The sequence below is a fragment of the Crocuta crocuta genome, unplaced genomic scaffold (genome assembly GCF_008692635.1).
Source record: "Crocuta crocuta isolate KB4526 unplaced genomic scaffold, BGI_CrCroc_1.0 scaffold229, whole genome shotgun sequence".
Lineage (NCBI taxonomy): Eukaryota > Metazoa > Chordata > Mammalia > Carnivora > Hyaenidae > Crocuta > Crocuta crocuta.
In genome coordinates this window covers 4,715,598-4,739,878 of record NW_027536464.1, presented here as the reverse complement: position 1 = coordinate 4,739,878, position 24,281 = coordinate 4,715,598, and the positions used below count along the sequence as shown (strand labels likewise).

Genomic DNA, 24,281 nt, shown 5'->3' with positions numbered 1-24,281 from the left:
CCTTCTAAGGATTTAGCTTGGCCAAAAGAAACATCTATTAAATGCCAAACAGGGGGAGTATTAATAATAGTGACCTTTGATAATAACAGTCAATATTGATCTTCTCCTTCTCTAACTCTTTTGGGACTGGTTAGTTGTACAGTGAGTACCTTAGTATTATTGCCCTGTTTTCTAATTATACATGTTACCCAAGTTAGTGCTTTACTATGTAAGCAAATAATGCTATTATAATATTATGTTCTATATAGATTATTCATATTTCTGTCTTGTCATCTCGGCTAATTTATGAACTCCTTGTGGACAGGAACAGTGACTCATATTTCTTTTGAACATGAAATATTTTTCACAGGGCCAGGCCTAAAGCAGGTGTTCTTGACTTGGAACCTTCTGTTTTGCCTCTGTGCATTGGCTGAACAAAGACGCCATGATGCTTGTGTCTTAAACCTAAGAACAAAAAATGCGAGTTGAGTGCTCAGTCCATCTATTGAAGCAATTTAACTCTGGAGAAGGGGGAATACATGTACTGTTAAGTCCTGAAGCAGAGTAGATTTCAAGTCTTTATGGGGAAAGAGAGACCATTAGACTTGCCACAGAGAGATTTCCTAGGCTATTTTTCTGTCAGATAGCTTCCTCTGTCCATAAGTGTAGGTAGTAAGGAGGTTAACACAGGCTGGGGATGACATGCTAATTCCCTGCTTCGGCCCCTTAGTTAAACCATACAAGGCTTATTCTTAGCCCAGCAGAGAGGTCCCTTCCTGATCAAGTGCCCACATACTTATCCAACTTGATTTCTTGACATTTTTCTTTATGAACTTCATACTTCAGTGACAGAGAATGACTCTGAATTGCCAAAATGCCTTTCTTTAGCCTTTATGTCTTGGCACACATTGTTTCCCTTATCTGTAATGCCCAATGCCCTGGCCTTATCTACCTTGTAAACTTCTATTTATCTTTTAAGTGTCAGCTTTGGCTTCTTTGGGAGACCTTTCCAGACTTTCCTTGTAAAGATAATCCTCCTTTCCTGCTACCATAGTACCTTGGTTCCTACCTCTGTCTTACCACTTATAACTTTGTGATATTATCGTTTATATGTCTGCAAGACTATGCCTTCCTCCTCCGTTGACCTACGGACAATTTGAGGACAAGGACCATGTTGAATGCTTTTCTGTATCCCCAGCACTGAGCGTAGTGCCTAGGAGTGGTAGCTTCTCGGTAAGTTTGTGGATGAAGATGTTGGTAAATCTGTGCTAGGGGAAATTTCATGAAAATTGTGGCAGTGTGGCCTGTGCGTGCAGTGCTGCTGGTGAGACCTATATTTGGGGGTCTTCAGTCATTCTCCTGGTTTATTTTGCAGCTTTGGATGAATCAGTGCTCTCAGAGCCTCCGTTTTCTCATCTGTAAAATTGGAGCCTCCTCACTTCCATGCTTTGTGGTGGGGGCAGTTCTGCAGAATCGAATGAGAAAGCATGGAGAACTCTGGTGTCAACCCAGGGGACAATATTGGTGCCTTGGGACCAATAACTTCAGGAGCACTGGTCTTCTAAGTACTGAAGTTATTGGTACTTAGAATAAGTACCGACCCACGGAGACTTACGGAATTTTACGTATCTGCAAAGGATCTGAGAGACAAGTGGCTGTAGCTTTCATTTCATAGACTAAGAAATTGGGCCCCGGAGAGGTCAAGTGACTTGCCTAAGGTCATGTAACCATAGCTATACGTGTAGGACCTCCTGCATATCTGATCTGGGGTCATCCCTATTTTGTTTTGCCACTCTGACTGGCTGTATACACCATTTAGAAGAGAGTTAAGGGCTAGGATGGTGTGGAATCTTGTGACCTCTGGAATCACTGAACGTCCTGCGTAGCTGCTAGAACCCCTCTCCTAACGGGACTGCAGAATTTCTTAGGGCCTCTGCATCTTTTTCAGTCACTCTTCTTGTCTGGGGTCCTGCAAACAGGACACAGAAGGGTCATGGGGTCACCCAAGACAGCTGAAAGGATGTGCCATCAAAATAAGCAACATAGGAAGATAAACAAACTGGGGACAGAGAGCTCGGGATGAAGGTGCAGGGGGGCCAGGGCTGATGTCAGAGGGCCGTGCGGTCAGTGCCTAGGGTCTGTTTTTCCTAGTTTTAGGCGAGAGGCCATAGCGATAGGGCACAGAGGGCAGCAGGGCAGAGAGGTTTCTAGAAGACTAAGGCCAGGAAAAATATTTAAGGGTTGAACTGGGGTTACATCTCATATTTAGTTCTTTTGTTTTTCCTCTCCCACCAAGAGCCTTTGATTTCGCATTTCCAGGGAGCCCAAGGGGGCCAATCGATGGTGGCCTGATTGGAGGGCGGGGGGAGGTGGGTACTGGCAGTGTTTCTCGAGTCGGCTGGATGGAGTGGCTGCTGGTGTGATCTTCACAGAGGGAAGATCTCCATAAAGAGCATTTCCTAGGACTGGGGGCTGGGAGGCCCCATTAGGAGTGGAAGATGAGTCTAGGAACTGGGACGGTTACCGCATGGCAGTAGCAGCTGTGTTAAAGAAGTGTAGGAGGATGGGGCCGGCATGGCCCTCTCTCGCTCCGGTCCACTGGAGGGAGTTCCTTCCCCTGGCCCTGTCCATGCCTCCCTCTCTCCATCTGGTTGCCATCAGGCTGTGCGGCTGCTGGCGGGCTCTTTATTTATTTATCCCAGTGTAATGGGGTGAGGAGGGAGCTGGCCTGAGGCTGGCATTCCGAGGCCATGCCACTGAGCCACAGGCGGTTTGCATGGGTGTGTGAGTCACTGGGGCTGCATGCTGCTCAAACCAGACGCGGCCAGGCTCGGGGACAGCAGGCAGCCCAAAATAGAGCCCCGCCCTCTGCAGCTGGCAGCCCCTGGCCGGGAATCAGCCCTTAACACCAAAACCTGAGCGGATGCATGAAGCTGGCTTCCTTAGGGAGGGGGCCTTAACAGAGAGATTCTCTCCTTCCCTATCTTCAGAGGGGAGTATTCAGCATAGCTAGTCATTCCCATTGCCGCATGCTGCATGCTTCGGAAGATTGAAATTAATCTGTTCGGTATGATACCTTCACCAGTTTCTATTATATGGTTATAGTTACGTACCTATAGGTAACATTGATTTGACTCAGTGTCCTAAATGTGACCCTGGCCTTTGTGTCCTGTCTAGTTTTAAGTTACTGTCTTCAGTCCCTGTCTGGCTGCAGCCTGATGCTAGAGCAGATGCTTCAGGTTGTGAAGATATTCACTGCTGCTCTTAGAAAGCTAGACGTTATATGAATGATCCCTGGGGGAGATGAGGAATCCTTTAACCTGGAATTTGCTGTCCTCTTGAGCTCATTCACAGACAGCCTCTGCTTGGTTTCCTTGGCTGGTGTTCCAGTCTTTACCTGCCCCTTAAGTGTTAGTGTTACTCAAGATTGTGTCCTTATTCACTCGCCCTTCCCTCTCTGGGTCATCTCATCCAGACCACAGTTTCAGCTGTCACGAGTACACCGGCGAGTGCCAATTTTATACCTGTATTATGTTGCAGCCCATATTTTTTCCTGCACATTTGACATGTCCACCTGGATGTCCCACATGCAACATCCTAAACGTGTCCAAAAGAAACCATCTTCTTCCCCAAACCCATTTGTCTTCCTATATTCCTTATCCTGGGGACTCGTACCAGTATCCGTTCAGTTTTCTAAGTTAGAAACTTGAGAGTTACTCACTTTTGTCTTTGTCCTTACTTCCAAAGCCTAACTTGTCAACTCTCTTTGAATCTGCTCTTCTCTATTCTGGCATCCATTGCCTTAGATTAGCATCCCCTTCCCCCTCTTACTGGTTTGACCTTCTAGGAGCCACCGAGCTTGTGACTCAGTCAGTCCTTATTCCCCTCCAGTTGAATTTGCGTTCTCTCAGAGTGATCTCTTTGGAACAGAAACCGAAACTGGATTGCTTAGAGTCATTTAGGGGTTCCTGGTTGCCTACAGGATAAAGTTCAAACTCCTTGCATGGCACACAAGGCCATTCATGATTTGGTCCTCTTGACCTCTGCAGCCTGATCCTCTGTCACTCTCCCACACTGAAGTCTTTATTTTTTTATTTATTAAAAAATTTTTAAGTATTTATTGTTGGGAGAGTGCAAGAGAGGGGGGCAGAGAGAGGGGGACAAGCTGACAGCAGCCAGTCCGATGTGGGGTTTGAACTCAACGAAGAGTGGGATCATGACCTGAGCCCAAGTCGAAGTCAGATGCTCAACTGACTGAGCCACTGAGGGGCCCCTACCACACTGAAGTCTTGATGTCCACACATCTCTTGACCAATTTGCCTGGTATTCTCTTCCCTCTTGTCCTCACGGCAAACTCCTTTGTAGCCTTCCTTACTCTGCACAGACATCACCTCTTTTGTGAGCTTTCCATGACAGTTTTTCCTTGCCTCAGTCCGCTCTTCTTTCAGGCACAGGCCACTATCCTGCTGTTCCCATAGCCTCCAGTATATATCTCTGCCATGGCGTTTGGCATAAGGGAGGATGTGGAAATGAAAAGGAAGGATAGGGAGGCAGGGAAAATTGGGTTGGCTGATCTTTTCTCATTTAGGCTTTTCCTTTATAATGCTTGTTAATTCTGCAGCACCTGGGTGACTCAGTCAGTTATGGGTCCAACTTCAACTCAGGTCATGATCTCGTGATTCATGGGTAAGAGCCCCGTGTCAGGTTCTGTGCTGACAGCTCAGAGCCTGGAGCCTGCTTCAGATTCGGTGTCTCCCTCTCTCTCTGCTCCACCTCCTCCTCTCTCTCTCTCTCTCTCTCTCTCTAAAATAGATATTTTAAAAATTTAAACATAATGCTTGTTAATTCCTTCTCAAGATTTTTTTTAACATGGCTTCCATACTACAGTACTCTCCTGTCCTTCCTACTTCATTGGTTGCTCCATCTCCGAACCTCTTGCTGGTTTTTCTCCTTTACCTCTTAATGTTGGATTGCCTGGGATTCAGTCCTTGGTGCTCTTATCTTTTTTCACTCACTTATTTAGTGATCTCATGTAGTCCATGGCTTTAACCACTCTGTTGGTGAATCCTGAATTTAATTTTTATTCTTAGACTTTGCCCCCAAGACCCTGGGCTGCCTGCCCAACATATCCACGTGGAAGTCCACCAGAGTCTCAAACTCAACATGCCCAAAAGTGGACTCCTAATCTTACCTCCAAATTTGCTTTTCCAACAGCCTCCTCACATCTTAGTTGATGGAAACATCATCCTGTCACTTGCTAGGGCCATAAACTTTGGAGTTATCCTTGACTTCCGTCTTTCTTTCACATCCTGCGTCTAGTCCATTAGGAAATGCTGTTGGCTCTACCTTCAAAATATACCCGTAATTTCACCTCTGCTTCTACCATTCTGGTCTGAGCCATGTTTGTCTCTTTCTTGCATTATTATAATAACCTCCTTACTGGTATCCCTGCTGTACCAATCTCTCCTTCTAGTCCATTACCAATAAAGTGATCTTACTAAAACACAGGTCACATTATGATACTCTCTTGCTCGAAGTCCTTCACATTGGCTTCACATTACACTTATAGAGCAAGACCCTACATGACTGGACCTTGTTAACCTTTCTGACCTCATCTCCTACCATTTTCTCCTTTCACCCCACTGCATCCACACTGGCCTCTTGCTGTTTTCTAACTCTCTGAGTACCACCTGCCTTTATCCTCTTTGCAACCTGTTTCCTCTGCCTGGAATGCTCTTTCTTCAGATATTTGTGTGGCCAACTCCCTCACTTCCTTTTTGTCTGTATTAGTTATCTATTTCTTTATAACACATTACTCCAAAATATCATGGTTTAAAACAACAAACCGTGCTGAGGGTCAGGCATTTGGAAGCAGCTTAAGCTGGGTGATTTCTGGCTCAGGGTCTGCCATGAAGTTGCAGTCAAGATGTTGGCTGGGAATGCAGTCATCATAAGGGGCCGGAGAGTTCACTTCCAAGCTCTCTCATGTGGCTGTTGGCAGGAGTTGCCATTGCCTTGTCATATGGCCTCTCCATAGAGCTGCTCACGTTACATGGCTCTGACTTCCTCCAGAGCAAGTGATCCAAGAGACAGACTAAGACCAAAATGGAAGCTGCAGTCTTTTTTACAACCTAATCTCAGAAGTGACAGCCCGTCACTATCTTACTGTAATCCCTTCATTAGAAGTGAGTCACTAAGTTGAGGCCACACTCAATGGAAGGGTAATTAAACTCCACCTCTTAAGGGAGGTGTGTCAAAAATATATAATACAAGGTTTTGTTAAAATGTCACCTTCACAGTGGAGTTTCCTATTTAAAATTGTAAGCCACATCCTTGCCCCTCTGCACATGGCACTCCCATTTCATTTTACCAAGCTCTACTTTTAATTTTTTCCATAGCACTCATCTTTCAAGATATTATAAAATTTCCTTATTTCATTATATTCATTGTTTATGGTATCTTCCCCCTATTAGAATGTGTAAGCTCAGCAAAGACAAGGATATAGGTTTTGCGCACTGGTTTATCCAAAGTGCATAGAACAGTGCCTCTACGCACAGCAGGCATGAAATAAATGTTTGTTGAATGGATGAATGAATCTTATCTTCCCACTCCTCTTTATTTTCCTTATCTTATGAATAGGCTGTGAAATGATCACCTGTTGGTAGCCAGAGACCTAGATAGCCCTACTATAAATAGATGAGTAGTCTAAGGAAAGGATTGCTGTCCAATTGCCATTCTCTCACCTGCCTGTTTATTGGGAGATAGTCCCAACTTTGGGGTGAACTATAAACCTTTATCTTTTCTTACTGAGTGACCCCAGAACCTCTTTTTTAGACCCAGTTAAGGAATTAAATATCACAAAAACCAAAAGAATAAGAACCTACCAAAATCCTGGAAATAAAACATTAGTCATACAGTCAAAAGTAAGTTCTTAAGTTTCCACTTTCCTCAATCTTTCCTCTCTCTGGGCTCTCCCTCCACAGTTAGAAGGGCTGCCCTGCTACCATATGCCTGGTATTCAGTACGTAGAGGAAAGTGCAGGACTCAGAGTGCCTTCATGGGCATCATAAAGAAGGATAAGTCTAGATGTAGGAGACTGTCCTCCCCACCATCATGCGTGTCAGTTCTCTGATGGAGAGAACCCTGTGGTTAATTCATTCTCCCGGTATTCTCTGGGATATATATGCACCGTGGCTGGTTCTGTGAGCGGACAGGGAATGAGAATGTTATCATCAAAGAGCTTTTGCTGTGCTTAATGAATGATAATAGGGGCCACAGTAGTGGAGTGATCGGAAGAGGCTTCCTGCAAAAGACAGTACTTGATCTGGACCTCCATGTTTGTTTTGGGTTTTGCTGGGGAACTCGGTGGAAGACATTTTAGTTTGGAAGCACACGAGTGAAGGCTATAAAATAATAATGAGTGGAGAGGATTAGTAGAAAATAAGGTTAGCAAGATAGTAACTTGAGGCTAGGTTGTTGGGGGGCTTTAAATGCTGCACCAGAAGACGGATACTTCATTCTGAAGGTAAATGTATTTCAGCTTTTTTTTTTTTTTCCTGCCGGCATTCCATTTATTTGCCGGGTTTGAGTCCAGTTATTAACATCTATCACTATAGGTGGTGATTCTCAAACCGGCACATTTCCTAGGAAGGAGATGGGCCCTTCCTTCTTGCGGTTATTAACTACTGTTGTAGATAGTGGGAAGCCGTGGAAAGTTTTGGCTCGAGATTTGACATATGAAAGTGATCTTTGGGAAGATTAGTCCGGCCGTGGTATGCCTATGTGAGCTGAAGAATAGTGGTACTGTTGACAGACTAGGAAAATCGTGGGTGGGGCTCAATTAAATCTAATCTTGGGCATACAAAGGAATGGTTTTCCTTATTTAAAACACAAATCCACCAGTATTTGAGCTCTGGAATAAAAATCTCCAGGGAGGAAGGGATGGCTGTATATGTTTCTCAGCTACATTTCTTCAGAGTTTAGCCTCCTCTTTGGGATTTTCTCAGTGTGGTTCCTGTAGTCACCCTTGAGCCCTGCTGCCGCCGGCCACCACCTCTTTTCCTTTGGGCCCAAGAATGTATTAAAAGGGCTGTTTCTTGGGGCGCCTGGGTGGCTTAGTCAGTTAAGCGTCCGACTTTCGCTTAGGTCATGATCTCGCGGTTCGTGGGTTCAAGCCCCGCGTCGGGCTCTGTGCTGACTGCCAGCTCAGAGCCTGGAGCCTGTTTCAGTCTGTGACTCCCTCTCTCTCTGACCCTCCCCTGCTCACGCTCTTTCTCCTAGAAATAAATAAAACATTTAAAAAAAAATTTTAAAAAAGGGCTGTTTATTTTCCTCTTACAGAGCCTTATAGGGGTTTATACTTTCAAAACAAGATCTATCAAAAATCTGAGGGAAAACAAAAAGGAAATCAATATAAGAAATACAAGTGGAATAAAATTACTCATTTCCAAGAGATAGATTTTTGATTCTGGAAATCCTAATAGTGAAGGCCTTCATCAGCTTCTAAAATCTTATATCCAGAAGCCTCAAAATCAAGTATTACTAACTCAGATGCCTACAGGGGGCTGGCGTACAACATAAATATGCGTATCAGGCTGCATATAAGACAACGGAGATTTGTAGGCGTCTGTGGAAAACTGAATTGTGCATACCCCCTGTGTGTAGGCCCAGATCGGCTAGCACAGTTTAACAGACATGGATCTGGGGAATTGTGCATCTTACTTCATTCAGAGGAAGTTATCAACTCTTCTAAAATGGAACCTGTTTTTTATTTGTTTAGCTCCACCGAATCCACTGTTAGTCTCTCATTTGGTTTCATTCTTATTTCCAGTCTGAGAAATCCACTTAGTTCAGAATTGAGTTGTGAGGCAGTGATGATGGGTATCTTATTTCTGGCAAACACCTAGCCTTATAGGTCTAAACTCTAAGTTTCTCATACCTCTGGAACGTTTTGCAGCGATTCACACAGTTGAGTCTCTCTCCTCTTCCCCCAGTAGAGGAAGAGTTTCATAAAAGTCCACTCATTACATTATGGCCATTAAACAGTCCTTTAGTCTATAAAAAAATGATGGCTTATATATAATCAGAGTTAATTAAAAAAATAAAAGATGAAAGTCTTTTTCACATACATGTTGGATTTAAATTGATTATAGGAAGGACCTATAAGTGGTAATGCTCGGGGAAAGTACTGACAAAGTGGGTTTGAAGCTGAGATTGAAAAAACCTATAGAAATAGCTCTGGGAGTCCTCAGAGGAGAGATACCGGAAGTCATGAGAGTGGATGCCTGTTTTGCTGGGAAGAGCATGAAGAAAAGAACAAAAGTCCAATGATTGAGATTTGAAGAATCATAATCGGAAGGAGTAGTAGGAGCCAGTGAGGGATGTGCGAGCAGATAGGAGGAGAATCTGAACAGAGTAGTTAATTAGCCCAGAAAGGGGATCAGAGAGTTATCAAGGTCATATGTGCATGTGCCAGACACAGTGCCAGGCGGTTTATCTAACTTAACAATCCTTAAACCTGAGGTTGGTAATATTATTCTCATTTTAAAGATAAAGAAGCAGAGGCTCAAAGGCTCTGTAATTTGTTTCAAGTCAACTCACCTGATTTTCTCGAATTGGTCTTACTCAAATCTCATGCTCTTCCCCTCACCCCAGAGGGTGATCCACAGCGCCGCCTGCCGGAGAGAAAGAGACCAAAGAGAATGAGCGCCCGCCTGCCTGCCTGCCGGAGAAAAGTCCATTAGGCAACTTGTGATCTTGGGCAGTGTCAGCAGATTGCAGGCATCTAAAGAAGGATCAATTGATAAGGCAATGGAGACAATGAGTATAGAACTCTCATTGTAGAAGTTTCACAATGAAAAGGAATTGAGAGCTGGCTGCTGAGTTAGCAGTGGCTTAAGCAAAAACCCTTTCTAAAGGTGAGAAGATGCATGTGTGTTTGAAAGCAAAGGGGGAGCCACTGGAACAGCAGAAACGTACGTAAGCTGATGAAGGGAAAATGATAGAGTGGGAGCAAGGGCCTGTGGAGTTGAGCAGGGTGGGAGAATTAGTCCTTCCTCAGATTTGTGGATGGCCTGAAGGCGCGGGTGATGTCTTGAGCAGATGACTTGATTTCTGCCTATTTCCATCCTCTTTCCCCAGGAGATGTTGCCTTTTCATTTCAGAATGTTAAAGTCCTTCCCAAGGACTTTTAATTCCCCTTACTTAAGAAGAGAACCAGATGGGTCCATGACTTTTCTGTTAATAACCAAAATAGTGAAACAGACAGCAGTAGAAGTATCAGCTGTATTCTTTCCCTCTTCTGAACTCCTGTGTCGCTTTGTGTCTTTCCTGTGTCACTTACCACTGCAGTGCCTTGTATATAGGAGGCACACAGTAATGAGTGGTTGTAGCTTAAAGGTCTTGGGATTGGAAGACCTCCTCACATTGGTAAATGTTGTCTCTGGTTATAGAAATGCAGAGGAAAAACGAAACTATCAAATGACTTACCTTTAAGCTTTCCTGATGTGTTGGCTTCCTAAGTTTAATTTTTTTTAATGTTTATTTCTGAGAGAGAGAGAGACAGAGAGAGACAGAGACAGAGACAGAGGGCGAGCAGGGGGGAGGCAGAGAAAGAGGGAGACAGAGAATCCGAAGCAGGCTCCAGGCTCTGAGCTGTCAGTACAGAGTCCGATGCGCTGTTTGAACCCACGAACCATGAGATCATGACCTGAGCCAAAGTTGAACGCTTAACCAACTGAGCCATCCAGGCACCCCAGCTTCCTAACTTTAGCCTTATACCTAAAGTGTTCTCTTACTATGGCCTTTACTCATGGGTGATATTTCTTTTGGATAGTGGGCCACATTGAAAAGTGAGAGACTGAGTCCTGTAGGTTAGCAGCTGAGCTGTCCAGTGTGTAGGGAACAAGATGTCAGGATTCATGGAGAGCCTTGCTTTTACCCATAAAAGAATTGTCAAGGGAGAGACTGCCATTAAAAATCTCAAGAAACAGTTTTTTAAAATTTTGTATAGGAGATATTTAGTCTACTTTTTAAAATTTTATTTTAGAGAGAGAGTGTGTGTGTGAGTGGGGCAGAGGGAAAGAGAATCTCAAGTAGGCTCCACGCTCAGTGCCAAGCCCGATGCAGGGTTTGATCCCACAACCCCGGGATCATGACCTGAGCTGAAATCAAGAGTCAGACACTCAACTAACTGAGCCACTCAGGTGCCTCTTGTCTTTTTGTTTTTATATTTAGAAGTTTAAATTCTATGTGGATAGGACACTTTAAGCACCATTGAAGATATTAAACATTGTGGAGTCATGCTGAAAAGTGAAAACATAGTTTCTGCCCTTGAAGGATGGACTTTTGACGGCGATCAGACCACTGAAATTTGCATATATACAAAGGATATTCTAAATACATAAAATATATGTTACCCCAGAGGAAAAAGAAATAGATTCATTTGCATAGCAGGCTAGTTTGGAATAGGTATTTCTGGAGAGGTAAATCTTGAGCTAAGAGCATGTAAGGGAGTTCGTGTGGTGAATGGCTACCGAAGGGAAGAAACAACTAGGCATTTTATCCAGTTATACAATCTGAGAGGCTCTCCCTAGGTGTGGTGGTTTGAGGGAATCCTTCAAAAGCTCTGTGGCTTCTGTTACTCTTATGCTTGAAGACTGAGCAACTCTGAAGCTGTACACTGTCCTCTTAGAATCTTTTACTCCACAGAACTCCTTCCAATTTGCTATGAATGAAGCTAGGAATGGGGAGGATCTTTGAGACAGGATGACAGTAACCCTTGGTCTAAAGGAATAGTACATGATTGTCTTAGCATTCAGTTTTCTGCAGCTCCGGGAGCCAGGGAAGAACAGAGAGAAGTTGCTAAATTTAGTGGATACCAAGTGGTGCACATCTCAAACAGATTATTGCCTCCCTTCCCCCCTCCCCCCACAAATTTGGTGTAAGCTCTGCTATCGAGGTAAATAAGAATCAATATGAAATGGATGGGATTAGCTATCTACAGAAGTGATTTACCCTACTGCTTGTAAATATATTGCTTATGAGACTAGGTTACAAGTCTCAACAAGGACATAGGCTAGTACCTTAATGAAGGAAATCATCGTGTTTCCAGTATGTGCAGAAAGGTTAGAGCCAGAGAATTTTGGGAGTTGGAAGGGTCTTTATCGATCTAAGAATATATCAAATCTTTTTGTTTTACTTTTGAAGAAATTAGGGCCTGAAAAGATAAAAAGAATTCTCATGTAGACCAACAGTGGTAGATTTTGGCATCAGGACCCATGGTTTTGAATTTCAGTTCCAGTATTATTCCATAGTATCCCATTGCCTTGCTTCATGTTACACAGCAACACTCAGAGCTTTATGTAGGCAGGAGGCAAGACTGAGACCCATTTGTGAGCATTATGGAGGCCTAACTTACGTAAGAGCTGGGAAAATGGTCCATGGCTCGAGTGCTCTGCCTGACTACTCCTCTCTTCCTCCACATCTTTCTTGAAACCTTTGGTCTTGCACACCTCTGGGCTCTTGTAAGCAATTAGAGAAAAAAACGTATATAATTAATTCAGGAGGTCTGAGAAGATGTACTAGCAGAGGAGCAGAGTTGTATAGAATTTGAAGAAAGAGAAACTAAGGGGTAACAGTTTATTAATTTATCTAGCACAGTGCCAAAGCAGTGGTATGGTAGAATGGGGACAAATGTCTAGTTTTTTTCCCACAGTGTATATGAAGTTTCCCATAAAGTAATTTACTGTCTTCTGCCTTTTTCCCCCCACCCCTGTGTTTAACAAATAGTGCTCAGTGTTTATTTGGCTTCCCAGGAAGTTAGCTGAAGATAGTTCAGGCACTAGAATGGTATAGCCCCCACCTTATAAACGAATACACTGGCATTTTAATTTTGGAAGTAGTGTTATATGATTTTAGTTAGCACTTGTCAATCCTCTGGAATCTGATTATCTCTAAATGAACTAATGAAAACCAAGTTGGGGACTTTGGACCTTTGGTGACCCCTACAAAGTATAGACTTCCCATGAGATGCTGTTCAAATGGCTTCTTGGGGTCTCTCAATCTGTATCTATTTACCTCACGTTTCTTACTGCAAACACCGAATCCTGGGGCTCCTCTGACCATCTTAGAGGGTCAAGTTGGGTTTAAAAGCACCCAACTAAGTACTCAGGTCATGTTTCTTGGACACTGAGCCTCTTGGTCAGTGCAGTTGGTGGGCCCGGCCATGCAGCCCCTTTCATCGAGCCCAGTGTGGACTCCAAGAAAACATGTTGTCGATTTTGGGGCTTTGTCCAGCTAGAGAAGCCCTTTGGGTGGTGAGTCAAGGTGTGGACGTTCTGCCTTGGAGGGGGTCTCTCTCAGAGCTCTCTTAATTTAAACTTTCTCTGGCTTCATCTGCCAGTGGTACAGAGCAAGATTGGCCCTTTGGCTGTCTTTGTTTTCTCGTACCTGTTTTTAGGAAATTTAGTGTCAGAGGACTTCCCAGAGTTTTGTTCCCTGGGTCTCTAGAACTCTAATTCCTCAGAGTCCGAGGATTGATTCTCGAGGCCCTGAACTGTTCAGACCCTCTTGGATCAACCAGCAGTGATATTCAGACCAGTCACCCATCTCTCCTGAAACTGCTTCTCAGGCCTCAAAGCCTGAATCAAGTGACCATTGTACCAGTCTTGTATCGGGGCTCAGAATGTCAGTTTGCAGCTTGTCTCGTATATAAATATAGGTCTCTCTAGATATAAAAAGTGAGAGAGTCTGTAAGTTGCTTTTTTTTTTTTCTATACCCCCTTTCATGGGGCAAGCTAATGAGATGCATATCATTAAAGACCTGATGTTTTGTGGGACAGAGCCTTTTAAACTGGATGTGCCTGGCTTAGTCATGGCAAATATTTACCAAAAAAAAAAAAAAAGAAAGAAAGAAAGAAAAAAGAAAAAAAAAGGGACATACCATATAAAATTAGAGTTCTGAAAATAGTACTCAGAGAGGGAGAAAGAAAAAAAAAAAAAAGCCAGGACAGAAAATACAGGCCAGTCTGTTTGGGGAAAAGGGAAAAAGAGATAAAATGAGAGAAACCTCGGCAGTAAAAACAGCATCTTGGTAAACAGACTATAAAAAAAATTGTGACCTGCTTTTTGGCAGCCCTGGCGGCTGTCGAGCGGGTGAAGGTGGCAGAGCTGGCGTCTGTGTGTACACACGGTGCCCGGGGCGCACGGCTCCCCTGGCCGCGCGGGGCGTTAAATTTAGCCACATAATGATGGGCCTGAGGACAGCCTCTTGTTGACCACACCGTAATTACTGCTTCGCTTTATGAATTTTATTTTGCTTATTCTGTTTCCTCCTTCTTTGGCATGAAGGGGGCCTGGAGTGGGGGGGAGTCCCGCCCCCACACCCCTCCCCTTACTGGACAAATGAGTCTTCATAGAAACTTGGGCTCTTGGGCCATTAGGGTAAAGAGTAAGCTCTCTTGATTAATCGGAAAGGGAGGAAGGTTTCTGGTCCCCAAGGCTCTTGATTTAACATAGTAAAGTCAGAAGTGGAACTTACTAGCCCTGCTTTTCAGAGCACTCAGAGAAAATACCCTGACGTCTTTAATCTTAGAAGGCACTTTGATGTGAATCTGAGAGGTTGACACTCTTCCTCTGTTTATACAGCCCCAAGAGCTGACTCCCAAGTGGTGTCGGATTTTTTGGTCTTTGGTCCTAAGCTCCCTAGCTAGCTACTTGGACATTTACTTTTGACAACATTCTGCCTCACAAAGAGACGCATTGTTTTATATATATCTTATCTTGGGGATAACTGGGTTGTTGAAGCTGAGGCTCTAACATACTCAACTCTGCTCAGGTAACATATTCTGTTTAGAATATGTTTAGAGTATTTTGTGGAAACCTCAAGTATTCTTTTGGGGCACTTGAATTGATGCCGATCTTCTCAGCTTTAGAGTTAAAACAGCATAGTTCGCTAGAGCGTACCCTGGCCTGTGTCAGAACAGTGCTCTTATTAGCTTTATCTGGAACTCTAGGGAAGGGGCCAGGAGTTTGTGGTCTCAGACCAAAAGTACCCTACTGGGGAGAGAAAGCAAGCTGTAGAAAGAGCATCAGAAGACTTGCATGGAGTAGATACTGGGTCATTGGGGGTGAAGTTCTCGAATGGTGACCTAGGCTGGCAGCTACCTATGGCCCCACAGTGGCCCTCCAACTGAGGAAGTGGTGGAAAAGGAAAAGCAAACAGGGGTTGTGGTCAGGGTGCTGGCTTGTCTGTCATTGGCCAGGACTGTCGTGTTTGTGTGTGAGGGGTGGTGGGGCTCCTCCCGAAGCCAGGCAAGAACGTGTCAAGGAGAGGCTCCTTGCAGCTCTTGTTTTCCCAAAACAAAGGAAACTCCTTGCATTGCTGGAAGTCGCGTGCTTGGATGCTGAGTTTGTTATTGCCTGATAACCTGGCCACCAACTCCTGCCCTCCTCTTCACCCCATGCAGCCAGTGGCTTTGTGGGAGCAGCTTCCTGTTCCTCATCCTAGGCAGCAGATTCACTCCCTATTGTACCCAGAAAGGTTTGAAAAAAGGAAGAGTTAGCCCTTCTGTCCCCAGACCTATCCTCTTCTCTTCCCGTGGAACCTTCTAGAACAGTGCTTTTCAAAGTGGCCTGACGCATGGTCTTACTGTGTGTGGCTAATATGCAGCATGTGCCCTATGTGGTAAGTTCAACAGTACTCAAATCATTTTATACCCCGTTCATTGAGACGAGTCCCCTGAACTAGTGTTTGGGTATCATGACAATGTCAGGTTGCTATGCAATTAAAAAAAATTTTTTTAATGTTTTACTTATTTCTGAGAGAGAAAGAGAGAGAGAGAATGAGCAAGGGGGAATCAGAGAGAGAGGGAGATACAGAATCTGAAGCAGGCTCCAGGCTCTGAGCTAGTTGTCAGCACAGAGCCTGATGCGGGGCTAGAACCCACAAACCGCGAGATCATGACCTGAGCTGAAGTTGGATGCTTAACCGACTGAGCCACCCAGGTGCCCCAAGCTATGCAGTTTTTTTAATGCTTATGCCCAGTTTCTATACTTACCCCAACATGGGCTAGTTACAAAGAGTTCATGGACCAGCACCAGTTTGCTGATCATACTTTGAATAGTATTGTCCTAGAACTGTAAGACCTAGTGAGTTTGAGCTATTTCCTATTGGACATAGAGGTCCTACCCTTAACCTGTTCAGTGGGGGATGGATAGAAAAAGGAATTCTTAAGGAAATTTCAGGCAGTAAGAAATAATCTGATCCCAGTTGCTGCCTTATACCGAAGAGCTCTGGTACTGAGCTGGAAGCCTGAACTTAGCTGATTAAAGGTTTCTTTCCTGGTGCCAAGGTTCTGTGATTCTAATGCTAAATGGTAAGGCCAAGAGGTAAAGTTAATGGCCTTGAGGAGTCTTAAAAGGGCAGCTTTAGATGACTTACCAAGGTAAAGAAAGCAAAGGAGGGGATGTTTTTCATAGGGTTCATTTACTAGTCTGTCATTTTCATCTAGATATGAGGTCTTTCTTATACGGATCAATCATGTGTTTGGTCAGCATTATCTTTGTCTTCTGTTAGGAGGCCACCAAATTGTTTCCAGAGGTTGAGAGATCTAGGATTGAGGAGAAAAGCAAATATTGGCAGAGTTGGTGGAATTCACGTAAGAGATAAGAACTGGGCCTTGGATTAGAACTGCGGCCTACTGGCGGGGTTACTTAACATCCCTACTTGGAGAGTGGGGGTTCACAGCCCAGGTCTGTAGGACAGCTGGGTAGAGGGGACTGGCCACACAGTGAAAGCTTTGTCTTTGCCAGAGAAGGAGGAATAGGACACAGAGAGAGAAGACTGGAAAGCAAGCCAGGAATTTAAAGGACTGGAGAGTTCCGTGAGGGGGGTGTGGGTGGGAATCTGCTGGATTCCACTCTTGGTGAGGGAAGAAGGAAGAGAGAAGTAGGCACAGACTCACCCCTGTGTCTTTTCTCTTTTTAACACCCCACTAACCCTAGGGATCTGCAATCAGGAAAAGAAACCAGATGGAAGCTCCTGATTAAATCTTGGTCATGTGTCCCTGCTTAAAACTCCTCAGTGGCTCCCTATTGACCTTAGGGTAAAGTCCAAACTCCTTAATAAAACCATTAAGGCCCTTTATGATCTGGCCTCTGTTTACCTCCCCAGCTTCTTCTCCCACTCTTCTGCTAGGCCACACTTCCACTCCCCACCCACACTTCTTCCTTCCATCCCAAATCTACACTTCAGGCACAGTGAACTGCTGTCAGTTCCCGGAGCCCATTATTTTCTCTCTTATCTTTTAGACTTTGGCACGAGTTGTTCTCTCTGGAAAATCCCTGCCACCACAGACCTTTTCACCTGGATAACTCCTGTTCACTGTTTGGATTTCAGTGAAGATGTCACTTCCTCGAGGGAATTCTCCCTGGCCCTCTGAGTTCAATTTAGTTGCCTTTCTTATGAGCCACTTTATTTGTTGTATCATAAGCCTTATCACACTGCATTGTAATTGCTGTTTTCTTCTGGCTCCCTGCCCCCGATGATAAGTTCCCCAAGGGTGATCTGTCTTGTTTAACTTGTCTGATCCGTTGTAAGTACTCAGGAAATTCTGTAGTGTTATATACTTCTGCAGAGAAATTTTGCCTTTATTATTTAATTTGATTCAGTTATTTTTCTTTTTAAATAATGTGTTTATTTATCTTTGAGAGAGAAAGTGCGAGCGTGGAAGGGGCAGAGAGGGAGGGGGACAGAGGATCCCAAATGGGCTCTGCACTGACAGCAGAGAGCCCAGTGCAAGGCTTGAACTCATGAGCTGTGAGATCATGACCTGAGCCAGAGTTGGAGGCTCAGCTGACTTGAGTCACCCAGCTGCTCCTAATTTGATTCCCTTATAACTAGCGGGTGAAATGAGCAGGCCTCACTGAATAAAATTCGACACAAATATATTGATTACCGACTCACATAAAAAGGAGAAACAAATGTACATAAATTTTTTTCNTCAGGATGAGAAGATACAATGACTTCGTTTGGAGAAATTATGTAGCCCTGAGTCCAGGCTCCCCTGTACATAAATTTTTTTAACCCTACTTGGGCCACTTCAGGATGAGAAGATACAATGACTTCGTTTGGAGAAATTATGTAGCCCTGAGTCCCACACATAATTGCAGTTGAAACCAGAACCTCATCCTCCGACTTTCCTCCCCTCCCCCGCTCCCCCGGTATCTCACCCTGTCTCAGAGGCTCTGTTCTAATGAAATATATTTGAGAAGGGAGGATACCCAGAGAATAAAAAAGCATTCCTGTAACTCTTCTTAAATCTTCCCATTGAAACATGAGTCTAAAATTCTAGAAAAATGGCCGAGCACCAAACTGGATTATTATCACCTAGAAGGTCAAGGAAAAATGTCAGGACCATGAGACTAGAAATGAGCTGAGACACAGTTGGAGGGGAATCCTCAGTCTTGGAGAAGGATCTGAGAAACACTGACATTTTTGGCTGCCAGCATATTTTCTTTGGGGTTGCCCTGAGAACAGGACAGCCAAGTGGGATGAGGACAGAACTGGAGGGATCTGGGGGACACTTGCTGGCCCTCTTCCAATGCCACCAGTTTCTCAGCTACTGAACAAGTAAGGTAGATGATGAACTAGAACATTTAAGGCTGCCTCTCAGCCCTTTTTATTCTTCGGCTCTTGGGAGCCGAAAGGAATTGGTATCACCCAGATCAGCAGAGACCTAGTCCGTAGGCAGAGCTGGCCACAAAGCCAGGTTCAAACTTACTCCTGCGCTCTGGCCTTGGGGCAGCAAAGAGCGTGGCCTCGGTTCTCTCACCAGCAGGGATCAGTAAATTCTAGCCATGCGGGACCCAGACGCTCTTTGTCCAGCAATGTTTTCCCAGTGTCTCCTGGGGAGTGATTCAGGGCCAAGGTGACAGTGGGTTTGGAGCCCAGATGAAAGGATGGCGGGGACCACAAGACAAGATCCCTTGTGTGGTGGCCGGCTGGAAAGAGGAGGGAGTGAGTGTGTGTGGAGGTCAGTGACGCAACTCCCCTGGCTTGCAGGGATGGAGGAGGAGAAGGCTCGCGGTGCGTCTCCTTATAAAGAGGCCCTTACCACATGAAGCAGGGGGTGAAGGTGATCCCGCAGTGAGTCACCCAGGAAGGGACGCCGTGTGCCCAGAGCCCAGAAGAGAGGACTTGTGGATTTCCCACTCTTTCCTTCTATGATTTTAGGCGTAATATGGGTTGCTTTAGTCACTCACACGGCTGCGCTGCTTCTCATTCTGCCTTCTAACCCGTTTTTTCTTGTCGCGCTGCACTATCCATGATGTGCGTGGATTTTAACCTATCAATTTGTTCTGGATTTCTGTAGTTGGGTTTTTTTTTTAATCTAAAGTTTGAAATCTATTGATTTCAAGAAACCCTAACCATACTTCAAATTGCATTTGCCTTTGAGAAGATGGCCTGGTGGCTCTTTGCCAAGCATGGTTGTTCTGAGGTTGTGTTTGCCTTCCTTCTTATCTTTAACCAAGGCAGGTATCATATCCTGGACTGGAATCTGAAGGGATTCTAGGGGGCCCCTGGATCCAATTGCCCCTCAGTTTGAACGCAGCTTTAGTCTGGCCTTTATTGAGGTCTGGGACTGCAGAGAGGTCTGGGGAGTGTCCCTGTAATCAGCCAGCCACCAGCCCCACACTGCCTTGTAATAAAGCAGCTCTATATTTGTTCTGTTTATAGTCTCCTCTGTAATAATGCCACAGCCCTCATTGCTCTCTCTCTTTGGGGAGAATTTTTCTGGGTAATAGAAAATTTTGAAATGTTAAAGAGGGTTGTAGACTCAGAAAATGTTTTTATCTAGGATGTGTCTGAGGTTGGGAAGATACCCAGGAAATCCAGGGAGTCAGTGAGCGCCCTCGGGGAAGAGCGTGTTGTGGTGAGCGTGTTTTGTGTGTGTGTGTGTGTGTGTGTGTGTGAGAGAGAGAGAGACACTGTGGCTGCAGGGCCCGCGTGTGTGGAGGGGAGGTGTGGGAAGCTGCGGGTGTGTGCTGTGTGGTCACGGTGGGTGTGGCATGAACGACTCTCGGGGTGGCTGGAAGTGGGGTGGAAGGTGTACAGAAGGGACCGGCGCAATGATGGAAAACCCTGTTTTGGCAAATTTCAAAAATGGTCAGGTATGTAGGATGGTGAGCCCTAGAAGTGTCGCCTTGGAATGGAACCTTTTAAAGCTCACATGCCATTCATTCTTTCAACCGTGTCCCCTTTGCTCTGGTCTCCAGCCTTTTTGGGCCCAGGCTCCACACAGTTCTGCCTTCCTTGTTCTGCCTTTTTTTTACTCCCAGCTCATCTCTTTCTTTGTCAGCCAGGAAGAAGTCAGAGACAGACTGTTAACGGAGAGGGGGTGAGCGGTCAGCCACCTTGATCTAGGTTAGTGAGCGCAAGCCTGATGTTCCAGGCTGCTGGCTTTGACGTTTACCTGTGCGATGAATCCCGGGAGTTCTCCACGCCAGGGCTCCTGCTAACAATTCTGATTCCTCCTTTTTACCTCCTGGTCTCTACCTCTGCCCACCCCCACCCCCCGGATTCTATAAATACTTTATTATATGGCACTAGTAAAACTTCAAGTATTTCTTTTTATTAGAGCTACATAATATGGTAATTGTGTGACAGAACACAGCTCCCGTGAGCGGCCCCCACCCTCTTCCTAGGTGTGGCCTCTCACTGCCTCGGCTTGGGCTAGGCCCACAGGCCTCTCTGTTCCTCTTGACTGTGTGCAGAGGGGGCTGGGGACAACTTTTCCGAAAGAAGTAAGGGGTCACGGCCTTTGAGTAGGATTGGGCCAGAGGAGTAAAGAGGTGCTTTTCTAGTTTTAAGCCCTATCCTGGTGTGCAGGTTCAGCAAGGGTCTTACTGTTAGCATTAATTCCACTCACTGCATGAGGCCACGCAACCTGTCTTTCCTTTTATTTTTTATTTTATTTTATTTTTTATGACATAGGCTCCATGCCCAGCATGGAGCCCAGTATAGGGCTTGAACTCACGACCCTAAGATCAAGACCTGAGCTGAGATCAAGAGCTAGACCCTTAACTGAGCCACGCAAGCACCTCAACTTGCCTTTCTTTTAATAGTGTTATCCCGTGCCAATAGAAGTAGGTTTTGAACTGAGACCTGGGGCCAGGGGCGCATGGGTTTCTTTGGTTGGCTCTGGTTCACAGTACTTTTTATTTTACTTTTTTTTTTTTTTAGGTTTATTTATTCATTTTGAGAGAGACAATGTATGTGAGGGAGAGGCAGGGAGAGAGAGAGGGAGAGAGAGAGAGAGAGGGAGAGAATCCTAAGTAGTCTCTGAGCTGACAGCTGCAGAGCCTGACACAGGGCTCCAACCCACCAACTGTGACCTGAGCTGAGACCAAGAGTTGGATGCTTAAGTGACTGAGTCATCCAGGTGCCCTTATTTACTTTTTTCTTTCCTTTTTTTTACTATTTATTGTTGAGAGAGAGCAGGGGAGGGGCAGAGAGAGAGGGAGACACAGAATCTGAAGCAAGCTCCAGGGTTCTAGCTGTCAGCACAGAGCCCAGTGCAGGACTTGAACCCAAGAACTGTGAGATCATGATGTGAACCGAAGTCCGACGCTTAACCAACTGAGCCCCCCAGGCGCCCCATATCTACTTTTCATAACACCCATCATTCTTTCTGATGTCTCCTGGTTCCAGAATCTGTACGCGCTAAAAGAATCTCATCCCTCCCATCTCTTGCTGCTTCAACCCTAGGACATCTTTCCTCTTAAGCCCGTCATTGGTCTCTGTGTCTGCTAGTCTCACGGAAGGTGTGGGGCTGGAAACGCCACACTCTGTAGTTCTTTCATTACTGTTAACATGTGATCTGTTAACTGTGCATTTTGTTGTCTAATTGACTCTAATTATTTGATTTTGGTTTTTGTCCCCTGAGAACTGACTTCAAACCTTCCCTTACCCTCCTCTTGTAGTTACTGGGCCAGTGTATCCCCACCACTTCTTCCCTGCATTGCATAGGACGTAGTTTCTGCATCCTTTCTTCTGCAAAGCTTGAGAAGTGGGGATTTCTGGCCAGATAGCAGCTACCAGAGCCCTTGGTGCCAGGGACATGGGGCACAATGTTTAGTCCTTTCTTAACTGCCTCTGTGCCCAGTGTTTGCCTAGGGGCCAACCCCCAATCTAGGCTCTGCCGTGCACCCTTTACTCCTCATGGAGACCTATGGGCATATGCTCTTGCCACATTTTGGGCCTAGCCAAGGTTAATATTAGGCCTTCTAGCCGGGCTGCTGTTCCCAAAAGCCACAGGGTGTTGTTAATATTCATGTGACCGCAGAGGCTCATTAATATTCATGAGGTATCTACAGTCTTCCTTTAGGCCCTTAGCTCGGAGAAAACAGGAATAATTAGAGTTTCTAGAACTTTAAAACTAACCCTATTTCCTGGAGTCTCTTGAGGAGGAGACAAACCTTAAGAGTAAATGTCTGGGCCAAGAGAAAAAGGTGTTTTCATGCCAATATCCTAAACTGGTCTGACAACTTAGTGGAGTTGGGCTGGATGGCTGTTAATGTTATCATCCTTACCCAGTGTTTATTAAAAACCACTGGGTTTGGGTTCTTGTATGAGCCACTGTGGGGAGTAGGAAGCTAGCCCTGGTAAGTCTTCAGTGATACCTGACATGATTCCTGCCCCAAGAAGTGTATGGAAGAGAAGGGGACACAGGTGTGTATATACCTCTAATCCCAGGTGAGAATGCCNGGAAGTCAAGGAAGGATTCCCACGGAGCTCTTGAAAGAGGGCGAATCTAAGGGAAGGAAAGGAGAATTTTCTGTGACTCTTTTAATAACCCTCCGTAAGGCCTAAAGCTACTCTACAGGCCTTCCCGGGCTTTCTGCTTCCCAACCTTGCCTTCGTATCCTTTTGTGAGATGCTTTAGCTATTCTGGTATCTTATTTAATAGGATTTCTTTCCCATAAAGTATCCTTCTACTTCCTAGATGGACACTCCCCCACCCCTTTTTTTCCTTCTGAAAAATGTAACTAGTAGGAGCTCCCAACTGTGATACAGTCTTTGGTAAGTTTGCCTATTTTAAAAGATGAGCATAATTCCAGATTGTATAATTAAAAGAAGAGCATGAGAGCACACATCACTCTCCCGTTGTATTTAGCAGTAGTTTGCCTCTCAAGATTTTTGTGTCCTGTTTGAAAGATACATGGGGCCTTGGTGCCTGTAGGAAAATCAGGACAATAATAAAAGGGATGGAAACAGAATTTAAAAAAAAAAATCTAAGGAAAATGGGGTTATTTAATTCAGAAAGTAGATTGGTAGCTCATTCGTTTAAATGTGAATATTGGTACAAGTAAGATGGGAAAGAACTTTTCCACATTTCATTCAAGACACTGCAAGAAAGGATGAACTTGAATTATAGCGATAAGGATATAGTTGTAGTAGAGAGAATATACGTATACGTGTGTGTGTGTGTGTATGTATTTTTTTTTAACCTGACTGGAATGTTACCAGGGAAGCTTGGAAACTCCCTTCCTAGAATTCTTTAAGCGTCTTTCCCTCACAACAGGTGTGGTATATTAACAGTTCTTTTTCAGGGTCCCTGGGTAGCTCGGTCAGTTGAGCATCCAACTATTAATTTCGGCTCAGGGTCTTGAGATCGAGTCCCACATTGGACTCTGCGCTGTCAGTTTAGAGCCTGCTTAGGATTCTCTCTCCCTCTTTGCCCCTCCCCCATGCTCATTCACTCTCTCTCTCTCCCTCTCTCTCTAAAATAAATAAAATGAAAAAAATTTTAAATAAAAAAACACATTATTTTTCCACACACAGCTGTTGCTTCCTCTGTACATCCTTCCTCTTCTGTCCTTTTACATTTCTTCATGGTTTCTTTACAAAGTCTGTTCATGCTTTTTGTCTTGATCTTTGCTGTTCACACAGGTATTCTTTAAGATGGGTGAGAAATTGCTAGACTACCTTCATGAATCGGGCAGACGCTGCTGGGGTGGAGGCCCTGTGAGAATAGGAACCTTGTCTTGTTCACCCTCTACCTCCAATTTGCTCCTGGTCCATGGGAGGTGCTACAGAAATATTTGTTAAATGGATGAACAAATGTTTATATTTGTGAGATGAGCTGACTTCTCAATGAGTGTATTGCTTATTAGAATGTTTGCCCAGACCATAGTAAGGACCACAGGAATGGGAGAGCAGTGTAAAATGTCTAAGTCCTTGCCGTTGGGTGACAGTGTTTTCATTCTACTGTTTGATGACAAAGGATCGTGTCATTCTG

At 44.8% G+C, this 24,281-nt stretch overlaps 1 protein-coding gene across 5 annotated transcripts in view; it reads left to right on the top strand.

Annotated features, from left to right (window-relative positions):
* NHEJ1 (non-homologous end joining factor 1) overlaps positions 1 to 24,281 on the top strand; it is an 80,870-nt gene that overhangs the window by 11,678 nt on the left and 44,911 nt on the right. The window lies entirely within an intron of this gene.